This window comes from Delphinus delphis, chromosome 7 (genome assembly GCF_949987515.2).
Source record: "Delphinus delphis chromosome 7, mDelDel1.2, whole genome shotgun sequence".
Lineage (NCBI taxonomy): Eukaryota > Metazoa > Chordata > Mammalia > Artiodactyla > Delphinidae > Delphinus > Delphinus delphis.
The window spans coordinates 28,923,133-28,935,004 of record NC_082689.1 but is presented as its reverse complement, the minus strand read 5'-3'; positions in this window follow the sequence as shown (position 1 = coordinate 28,935,004).

Sequence of the window (11,872 nt, the reverse complement as noted above, 5' to 3'; positions counted from 1 at the left end):
GGCCCGCGGTTGACACAGAGTTCCCCCAACTGCTAATTATTTGCATAACTCTGGATCTTTCATTCAGGAAAATAAAGACTTTACAAGTATGCATTGATATACTTATCAAACAGTTTTTCTCTTTGAACAGCCTAGTATTAGAAACTTTCTCCAAACACCTAGCATAGTACCTTACACATAGGAGCTACTTAAGAAGTGTGTGCTTAGCTATGTACTGGATCCCTTCTTGAAGCAGGTATTGCTTAGGACACAGATATGAAAAAGACAAGTTCCTTCTCCTCAGAGAGCTCACTGTTCAGGGCGTAGACAAGCATATATCAAGATCCATATAACATTACATGTCAGCTTAATGCTATAGCCTTGCCCAGATTCTCAGAGGGGGAGAATCCAGAAGACAGGCACACCCCAGAGGAGAAAGAGGGGAAGGGGGGAAAGGGGGACAGGGTGTGTGCCACACGATCTGACTTCTGAAGGGTGAATAAGGAGTTATGGGCGCTCCTTGTCTGTCTGTCTGTTTTTGTCTGCTTGCTTTGAGATAGTCCTGGCAGAGAGGGCAGCAAGGGTAAAAGTTCAAAGGTAAATAGCAGCACTGTCCATGGCGGGAAAGGACATGCAGTTTGCTTTTGCTGAACAAGACTCTGTAAGGCAGGGAATGATGGGAGCTGAAGCTGGAGAATCAGGCGGCTACGGTGTGAACACAGCATGGAAGTCCCTCCCCGGGAGGACCTGGACTGTATCTACTGGGCAGTGTAGGCTCCAAGAAGCCAAAGCCTTCTTTCCAGAATTACTCTCAGCAGCAGTATAGAGAATTGCTTAACAGATAACAACTAGAGTCAAGAGGACCACTTCCAAGGCTGCTCCAGACATCCAGGCAAGAAACAATAAGATCCTGAATCAAAATGGGGTGTTAGGGATGGAAAGGGTGAGGACAGATTCTACAAACATTTAGTAACCAAAATCACATAGCTCCTCAGCATGATTCGCCTCCCCAAATCCCTGAGACTCAAATCTTCATTCTCCTCTCTATACCAATTTTAACACTAAGAAAAACCTGGGCAAGGAAGGATAAGATTGTCAGCAACTGAAGCTCCTTCAACAGTACATAGCTTATACCATCACTGAACCACTTAAAATGATCGTAGTCGCTTTAAAACCTACTGGTTGGGGCTTCCCTGGTGGCGCAGTGGTTGAGAGTCCGCCTGCCGATATAGGGAACGCGGGTTCGTGCCCCGGTCTGGGAAGATCCCACATGCCGCGGAGCGGCTGGGCCCGTGAGCCATAGCCACTGAGCCTGCGTGTCCGGAGCCTGTGCTCCGCGACGGGAGAGGCCACAACAGTGAGAGGCCCGCGTCCCGCAAAAAAAAAAAAAAAAAAAACCCTATTGGCTGAGTTGATAAACAGGCAAAATTATTTCTTTCTTGGATTTATTCCAGTACACTGTTTCCCATCATTATTGGTCATGGGGTTCAGAAAAAGAAGGGAGATTTTTAGAAAGATTCTGAACAATATATCATTGCCAACTCAGAGTGGCAGGCAAAACAAAACTGATAATGCTTCGTACTGAGATAGGATCGTTCCTCTGAGGCTCTCCTGGTTTCACAGTGAATATTAATTTTTAGAGCATTCCTATAAAGTAGACAAGTGGCAAAAGGGGTTGGCTTCATTTCAGTGGGGGGAGAAAAAAAGACACTAGTGCCTGGAGAGATGAACTGACTTATCAGAGGTAAGGCTGGTTGGAGACAAGCCTGAGGGCAGACTTTGGGCTTCTTGGTTTCTTCCCCTGCTTTAATCATCTAGACCCATCCTTAATTAGGTTATAGAATTTAACACAGATCTGTCCAGATCTCACCTGAAAAGAGGAAGCGAAGACCTGGGTAATTTTCCAGATAATTTCTTTAAAAGAAAAAAGCAAACCCTCTTTCCTCCAAATTATTTATAATTGATGCAATACAGGAAGTCTCGCTGCTTTTTAATGAGTTCCCAAACGCAAATTCTGCCATTTAATTTTTTGGAAAACTGCATTTGCCTAAAATATCTCAGTAATTCTAGTGGAAAGGGAGGTTTTGCCTCAGTTATGAAAATGACCTCGATTTACTTCTTGGTGTAGCTATGGGAGAGGTGGGCCCTGCATGGTATGTATGCCATAGGGTCCAAGCCCTTCAGCTGTGGCCAGGGGTACATGGATCCCCTTCGGTGCTGAAACGGGGATGGAGGGAAAACCCCACGCTCCCATTCAACACTATGATCCTTTCTGTTTTCCATGAGAAAAATGTGGGTGTTCCTCATTTACTCAGACTGCAATAGACACCACCTGCTTTGTTTCATTTGTATGCAGGTGAAAATATAGGACTTAGACTAAGAATTGGAAGAAATGATTTAGTTCTTAAAGGGTCAGCCTTGGACTCAATTTATTTTTTAATGTATTTATCTGATGGGTAAATTGAGCTAGCAGTGATAAAGCATGGAAATGACTGCATTCCCTGTTTTTTTTTTTTTGTTTTTTGTGGGTTTTTTTGCCAAAGCACATGTCCCATTTCTTTGTCTGACTCTAGTCCCTGTTATCTGCCACGCTGCTTTTGTCTTTCCCTCATTCAGCCACTCTTCCCTTACTCCTGTCTTCTAGTATCTCTCGGGAAGAGTCACATGCCCCTGGATGCTTTACTTCAGTGAAAACCTTTGATTACAGTGTGGTTCATGGGCAACAGTTCAGGTGAAAAGAAGGAGTCCTATCCTGCAAGCTATTCTGGGGGCAGGCCATGAATCTACAGGGGGATCCCAACAGTTCGTCTTTTTACTGGGGCTCGTAGACAAAAGCTTCAGACCTTAAGGACGAGCAGTGGGCTGTCCTGCTGCTTCCAGCAGTCAGAGAGCCAAGAACAAAAGATGCTCACCAGGCCACCTCGGTACCCAGCTGGAGCCGCTGGGTGTCTGACACACGCTTCTCCCCTGAGCATACACTCACCGCCCCCCTGCCCAGCTCCCTGCACCCACACCCAGCATGGAGTTCTCTCTTCTGCGTTACACATCGTCCAAAAGGAGGGCCCCTCTCTGAGATTGTATCACTTCATTTTACACCCTAAACAATTAGACAAGATTTCCCAAAATGTAAGAGCAGTCAGCAGACTCTATCCAAATGATCGGCTCTGAGAGGAGAGAAAAGGAGGGAGCGGGCAGAGGAGTCGGGGACGAAGGCAGAGGCTCCAGAGTCTTTGTTTCTCTCCCATCTGGCTGGAAGCCAGAGGCAAAGATCGAAGAGACCTATCCTTTGTCCACTGATCTGACAGTCATCCCAGTTCCCAGTCCGCAAAATCAAAGTGAAACGCAGTCACACATTCATGTCCATAGCTCACAAGGTTACTGAGAAACCTAAGTCTTCCTGTGCCTGGTGGAAGCAGCATTTCTATGCAGCATTTCTGTTTTCAAGGTCACAATAAAATTAGGAATTCCACTTTCTCACTGTTAGCCTGTCATTGTTAGCACTCTCCTAGTCCTCCAAGGGACCAAAAGCTTGTGCTCTGTGGCTTTAAGGGAAGAGAGAATCCTTCTCAGGCTCTATCAAGTCTGGTTAGGTTTTAGCATGTAATGTTCCAGGCCATAAATAATTCAAAAGGCATGAAGAAGATTTTCTTCATTCTACATCTATCCCTGCACACAACACCCTCCCCCTTTCCTTTCTGGCTTATAACAAATGCTAATTTAATCAACTGGCAGTAAATTGTACTGGTTGCTGACTCATGCCAGACACATCCCCTATGGACTTCACGGAGGTTTGCCATCTCATTTGGAAATGAACAATAAAGAGGTGCAGTCCTGAGCTGCCCACCTTTCTTCTTTTGTCCTCCTTTGTTTCCTCCTATCCCTCCCCCCTCCCCCAAAGAGGATTCTTCACAGTGTATCCGTGATGTACATGCAGGGAATTCACATCTCAGCCACGCTGCCTGCAAGGGTCTGCGCTCCCTGCAAGTTGCACAGCCACCTGACCCTGATGACGGGGATGGGGATGTCCCCAGTGCTCCTGAAGGCTGTTCTCTAGATAAAGCATGTGGCAGGGGAAGGGAAGGCGGTGGTGGGGGGGGGGGGGGGGGGGACTGAGAAGAAGGGTGGGAAGGGGAGTGAGGCAGAGCCAGCCCTCGTTATCCAAGCTGTGAAAGCATGTGTGTCAGAGAGGCTCCTTGATAAAACCATGCACGGGGATGGAAGCTGATTAAAGAGATGGAGAAACAGCTCCCATCAGTGGGCCCTTTTTACCTCTCCAAGCCAGCAGAGTGGGGAATCCTTCCCCTGCGGACAGCTGTAATGGAGGGTGGAGGGGAGGAATTTCCCTGGAGACAAGCCAGGAGCAGCAGGTAAAGGGGCTGGGGCTGGAGAGGATGGGACAGAAAGAGATGCTTCTAAAAAAAAGGACCAAGAGATGGGAAAATATTTATGGGAAGCCTAAGGTCTATTTCCTTTTCCTTTTGCTCTTTTATTTTAGCTATAAATGTTTATAAAAGCTTGTAAAGAAGCATTCTCCGTCTCTACCCCAGAGGGATTCCTTTAAAACCCTCCCCATCATGATTATCCAAGTATGTGCTGCGCACCAATATATAAGGAGGAAATGGAAGCTCACTTACCCTCTTGTCTTCAGATGCCTCGTAAAGCGCTTACAGTGTTCCAAGCACCAGCATGCACTATTTTGTCTGCTTTCTCCTCCTGACCACCCTGAAAAGTACACAGCTGGTAGCATTAGGTCCCTTCTACAGACAGGCAAGTCTCCATGCAAGGGCTGATAGGTGGAACAGTCCTAGCTGACACTATTTCCACTAGACAGCCTGCTACCTGGGGGTTTGCACACAGTAGGTCTTACTGCTTAGATGTTAGGCTTATCGTTTACTAAGCAAATGGGATAACAGCACAGCATCAGAACTTCTGGAAGGGTCTGCTCCCCTGGTCATCAAACCCCACCCCCAGTGTTGACCATTTGTGCTTTTGGTCTTGAACTACAGAAGAGCTGTTTTTTGTTTAATTAGTACCCATCCACCTCACTGGCTCCTAAAGTCCTCCTGGCCAGGTGTGTGGAGTTTTTGTGTCCCTCACAAGGTGAAGAAGCAGGCCTGAGTCACAGAGAGCAAATGCAAATTTTCTGGCTGGTGGCAAGCACACCTGAAGGCTTTTCAAGTGCGGAACCCTGCCAGGGCCACCCTGATTTTCAAATCGCCCCACTGAGGTTGATTTCTCCTGTGGTCCTTCCTCCAGTTTGGCAGCTCCACTCCTTCGGGCTCTGTTTTGGATGTACGTGCATATATGTCTTAGACTGACTGCATTGTTTCATGCCCCTCTTTGAGGGTTTTTTTCTAAAAGGCTTCCTGCTGCCAAATAGGACATACACAATGGCAAAAGCACTTTTGCCTTAGAATGAACAATCAACTTTCTGTAGGAAACTCAGAAAGGGGAGCAAACAGGGGGCCCTCTTCTCCCCCAGCACTGTCTGTCCCGGCACAATATTCCACCCTTCTCTCTTCTAATTCACGGCTCTACGACTTTGGGGTCACTGGGGAGCCAGGAAAGGATCAACCTGCACTGGGGGAGGCTTCTGCGCCCAGCACACGGCACGCTGAAGCACACACTTCACTGGCTAAGAATGGAAGGCGTGGTTCACTTTGTCCTTATTTGACCAGAAAGCTCCACATGGAATCCTCCTCAGTGCCTCCCTGTGACTCCCTGGGGGGGTCGTAAATAAGCGCAAGGCCTGGTATGGCTTCTTGGCTAAACGTTTGCACAGTAACTCAAATGAGGCAGCAGACATGAGTCAGAAGGGAGAAATAAGCTCAAGAAGGGGGGCGTGGGGAGCTTCAGCTTCTCCAGCCGACAAGATGGTACTTTACCCATTTACCCAGAGACGCTCGCCAAGTCTCCAGGGACAGACTGCAAGTCCTCCCCCACCCCCACATTGCACCACCTGCTAGAGCCATTTGCAAAGCAGCTGGTAAGAGCAGCTAAGTGAGCGAGCCGCACGTCCATACTGCATGCGCGAGGCCAGCCAGGCCCTTGCGCGTCGCTGAGAGGGGCAATAAAAAGATATTAAATATTTTATCTATTTTGAACACTCACAATTCAAGCCAGGGCTATATACAAAGTGAGGACATAAAGTTCGGGGATAACACTGGTTCTGCGAGATTAGGTTCAGTGAAAATATGAAAAGATAATAGTTATTTAATTCCAGTGGTCATGGTTATGTGTGCAGTGATCGGTGGATCCCCAGATTCATCCTTGCCTCCCAGAGACAGGGCACAGGTTATTAAACCTCCCTGGTATGCTTCATTTTCTCTACTGGGGATGAGGAAAGGGAGGGCTTCTTCCAGCTGCTCCGTGCCACCCTCTAAGGGTCTGAAATAAAAGTGTATACTGAATGGATGAACGGATTACTTCTTTTATTCATTCATAATAAAACTCAGGGCTGCCCCGAAGCTGTGCTTTTCCATTTTAAGTCTGTTTCTCTCTCTCCCTCTGCTCTTTCTTGACAGTTGTATCAGCCTGCTCGTGTGGCCATAACGAAGTACCGAACACTGGGAAGCCTAAACAGAAACTTATTTTCTCACAGTTCTGGAGGCCGAAAGTCCTAGATGAAGGTGTTCACGTGGTCTTTCCTCAGTGCGTGTCTGTGTCCTAATCTCCTCTTTCTATACAGACACCAGTCACAGTGGATTAGGGCTCACCCATATGACCCTTATTTACTCTTATCATTGTACATTATTTACTCTTTTAAAGGCCCTATTTCCAAACGCTGTAACATGCCGAGGTCCTGAGGGTTAGAGCTTCAACATGTGAATTTGGGGAGGACACCATTCAGCCCATAAAAACAATTAGGATTTTTTTGTGTCGCAGGACCAAATATGTGAGTCTCTGTGTGCATAAACGTATCGGTAAACACATGTCCTGCCGTTGACACAGGAAGACTCAGGCTCTGCCCCTGCTGTGTCCACTTCCCCGCAGGCACCACCACTCCTTCCAGCCCACCCACCCACCCAGGTGAAGACAAAATAATTCCACAGCCTCTCTGTAATAACAGAAAGGAAGGGGTTCTTTTTTTTTTTTTTAAGTGTTTTCAGCCATTCTCTAATGTGGTTTAATTTATTTATTTATTTTTGCTGTGTTGGGTCTTCATTTCTGTGCGAGGGCTTTCTCCAGCTGTGGCAAGCGGGGGTCACTCTTCATCGCAGTGCGCGGGCCTCTCACTATCGTGGCCTCTCTTGTTGCAGAGCACAAGCTCCAGATGCACAGGCTCAGTAATTGTGGCTCACGGGCCTAGTTGCTCTGTGGCATGTGGGATCTTCCCGGACCAGGGCTCGAACCCGTGTCCCCTGCATTAGCAGGCAGATTCTCAACCACTGCGCCACCAAGGAAGCCCAGGAAGGGGTTCTTTATGTATTAATCTTTTAGTCAATTGTTCCACTGCAGAAGGAGGAAGGACAGCAAGAATAATTACGGTGGGATGCTGGGGGGAGGGGGCGATCAGTGCTTTGCCTTTTATTTCTCCACTCCTGCCAAGGGACTCCCTCATTTTGGTCCCTTTGAGTGAAGGCAGCTTCTGCCTGGCTGCCTCTTTATCAACAATAAAAACAAGCAATCTATTTTGGTCACAGAATGAGTTTCCATTTGTTTTGAACATAAACTGGGATTCAGCATTTGACCAACCTAAGTTACAGGAAAACTCTAAGTGGCAGGTTTATACCTGACTCTCTCCATTTTGTGTTTTTCCTCCACCAGGGTACCTCCAATTCCCATCAAGTGGCCGTGTCACATTACCCGAGCCAAAAGTCACTGAAGGAGCCTCATTTCCTACTGTCCAAGGCCGAAGTCTGTACCATTTGAAATCTATCCCTGCTAGGGAAGCCCCAAACATGCACCCAGCCCATTTCAAGACAAGGATGCTGAGACCTTTCAAACAGTGAATTTTGGCCTCATAACTACAGAATAGTTAAATGGATCAGAGTCAACAAAGGACACTCCTGTGAAATTTTTTAATGCTTCAAAAACTCCCATTTAAAGTTGTTTGGGCCTTAAACCCATGTTTTGTGTGTGTGTTTTGTTTTTTGAGATCCTCCTCTGAGCCTGCATGCTGGAGACATGACAAATTTGGTATTTCAATCCATACGCCCATTTGAGTTCTAGGAATGCACACTGGTTAGGTTTTAAAGTCATCTTGTAGTAAATTAAGTCAGAGCTAGATATTGATGCTGATATGTACTCAAACAGACAAGGAAAATTAATTGTAAGAAAGGGGGAGGAAAATGTCTCCCATTTATCTTCTTCCTATCTCATAATTTGAACCTATATTTCTAGAGATTTAAAAATATGGTAAGAAGAAAGTCTTAAGTGACCAAGATTCCAAGCCCAAGAGTCTAACCCCAGTGAATTAATACTATTTGTTTATCCACCGCGTACAGGGCACAGAGCTGTATACTGAGTGATAGTTAGATATATACACCACTGTCTTCCACAATCACGGAATCAGAGTAAGGAGACAACGAAATATAAAACCAAAATTCACAATGGAAAGCAGGAAAAATGGTCAGTTCCAACTAAGTGTGACAGATACTCAGTGCTATTGGGGTTTGGAAGCAAGAATGATCACCCCATGAAGGGGTCTCAGAGGAGGTGATATTTGAACCCAGGTTAGCAGCCTGGACCTGCTCCTGCTTTTAGTGAGTATGGGCTCACTGAAGGCTTTCGAGCAGGAGAATGAAATATGACAAAATTGGTATTGGAGGAGAGTACCCTGGCACAGGACATGTGATGCGCTGGAACAGGTAAGAAGCAAGGCTGGACGACCAGCTTGCAAACTGTAGCGGTGGCCGAGACACCAGGAGACTCACACCTAAGCTGAGGGTTGGCAGTGGGGAGAAGAGGAAGAGATTGATGTCCGTGAAGAAGAAGTAGAGCCTCGAGTCCTACTGACTATGAGAGACAGGGTACAGGGTCCTCACCCCTGACCAGCTCACCAAGGAAGACAACTGTCCAGAGAGAAGGTCTAGGTCCTGGCCAGGCAGCTCTCCCAGACTCCCTCCTTTTTCCCATCCGCTAGAAACAGCAAAACCATCCACCTCACCAGGCTCTCCAGTGGGAGTCTTAGGTCATCCCAAGAATGTAGCCTTGTCCTCTGAACAGACAGGAAGAATGTTCAGGGCACAGGGATTAATTACGTAAGGTCTGTTGTCAAACAAGAAGTCCCAGAGCTCCCTCTGGCTTCAACCCCAAACCCAGTCCTCCATCCGGATTGTCCTGAAATGAACATAGTCTGGCTATGACCTTAGACCATTCAGACTTCAGATCACATACCTCTGTCCTTTTTTTGATTTTGTAGTGATTTTTTGTTGGCTCTGTAAGCATCTAGTGTCTTCTTTCCCTGTCTCCAACAGCCCTTATTTCTATGTGAGTCTCACACATGATCCCGGGGGTCACAGGGTCTGGATTCAGCTCATCAGGGCCCTCCATCCACCTGTCCTTGTCGGAATACTTAAGTTCCTGGTTCGAATGTCCCCTGAAGTCAGACACCTCTAAACTAAAATTTCCTTTATATGAAATAACTTTATTGTTTGAGCTCTGTATTCTGCTCCTTGCTCTTAAAACGTCCCTGACACAGGCTCCTTGTTGAATGGTGTCATTGCAGAAAGGGCTCTGGGAAGGAAGGGCTCCGTCCCTCTTGACTGAACTGGCCCCGTGACCTTTTTCAATGTCCTTCATCTCTCTGGGTTTCAGGTTCTTCATCGGTAGCATGAGGGGTTGTACAAGCTACTCTCTAACAATTCTTCTGGCTTTGACGTTCAGATTCTATAGCCCCCAGTGTGTTGCTGAAGCCCTAGCAAACTCGGCTGTTCACCTCCTGATCTGTTCCCCCAGACAGTCTTGCCACTGCCTCTGTTTGACCCCACACTGTGGTCCATGAGCACCAGGCAGACTGCCTCTTCCAGAGAGGCTAAGGGGTCAAAGGTGGTTCCAGGGTGTTGAAAACATGTAGATATGAATCGACAGTAGCATGAACCGAAATCGAGAGTCTGTTTTCTTTTTCTGTGGGGACAGGGAGGATACTGGGAAGAGTGAGGGGGACATGGGGTGGGAGTAGAAAGCCAGGTCACTTTTCGGCATATGGAACTGGGGTGAGTGGGAGACTGCCAAAAAGGAGCATTCAACTAACTATAGGAGAGTCCACGCTAGAGGCGAGGTTCCTAAACTTGAGCATAAAAATAGCCAGGAGATTCTGAGCTGGCTGAGGGTTAAAACAGGGCAAGACCTGGGAAGAGAGACCCTACCAGGAGATATTCCAGTGGAGGTAGTGACATAGAGGGGAGAGCTGAACCTGGGACCAAATAACTGGGGATAGTGGAGAGAAAAGAGATAAGAGTCTGCAGGACTTAAACCTGACAGGCAACCATATTTTTTGAGGAAAAGAAAGAGGAAAAGGAAAAGTCAGTAGAAGGTAAAGGAGGAAGCAGAAAAGGGAACAAAGTTCCCCTGAGTTGCTGCTACACGCTGGGTTCTTCACATATTCCGATGTGTGGAAAACCTTGAGACTGAGTATTATAGAAGCAAGGAGGAAAAGCACAGTCTAGGAGAGGCATCCTGGGCTTATGTAATGGAGCAGTGGGGAGGGGGCAAAAGAGGGGTTGTCAAGCCAAGTCCTGGTCAGGTCAGCAGCACCCAGACCTCGGCACAGCCCGAGAATGACGGGTCCCAATCTCTTGCATATTAGAGATGGTAGCAGACACTTTGCATGCCCTGCATCGCACCCCCTCGCCTAAATTCATGCCTACCTCAAGCTCTCTCCTTCAGCCAGCTCTCTCTGCTTTTCAGCCTTAGGGCCTTTTCTGAAGCCGTAGGAGCTTCGCACAAGGAAAGCTCAGACAGAAGAGTTAATGCTCCCTTCCCCCAACCTGCAACTACTGAGAGACAGGAGTCCGTGGATCAGTGCCCCAGCCCCTTTCTGTATACAGACAGTGGAAACCTCAATGATGCACTATGGTGATCCCTGCCTCAGTCTCCCCACAACCTCCCTCCCGTTTTCTGGGACTGGATCCCAAATAATTATCTACACTCAGTCTTTGAGACTCTACTTTCAGGAGAACCCAGACCAAGATGGATGAGTCAGCCTTGTGGTGGCAGACTAAGAAATGCGGGCAGAAACACGAGTGCATGTTTCCTTTAAAGCCCCCGAACGCTAAACAAATAGCACAGATTTCTGCTCATCTCTATAACGACGGAAGGCTGAGCTGCGTCCTGTGGGGCAGGCAGAGATGCTACTTTGGGTGTGATCCGCGGGCCCTCATTCATAAATCCTCTCTTGAGAGGGTGAACAGGCAGTGCTACTTCTCAGGACTCTTTGTTGAAAACACAAACAGGCGTGGGTCCCGCCCACATCGTAGAGAAGGGCACTTCCCCCTCAGAGGGTTACCTTCCCCAGGACGGGGGCCACAGTCGGGAAGCCTGCAGCAGTAGGAAACCCAAGAAAGTGTTTTGTTTCACTGTCTGACTCATCCCCACAATGTTTTAAAAACCAAGGTAACTTAGCAGATGTGAAGCTTAATTGCAGTAGAAGGAGCTCAGCACTAAGTTTACACTAAGCACCTTCCGTCCTCTGCGTGCTGCTGGCTGGTCCCACCGGCATCTGAGTCAGCAACGCCAATGCTAGCATATTCGGGAGAAGGGGCTTTTGTCTCAGTCCACTCCTGTGTGGGGTCCTGCAGCTGTGTCCTGTCCACTGCCTAGCTCCTGAGTATCTCTGTTCCACCTTGGACTTCTCTGATGCTCTTGCTGCCGTTCACCTCCCCCCGGACCTGCAAAAACCATCTGTCTTTAATAGTGACGCTTCCACCCTTGGGGTAAGGGTGGTCCTGGG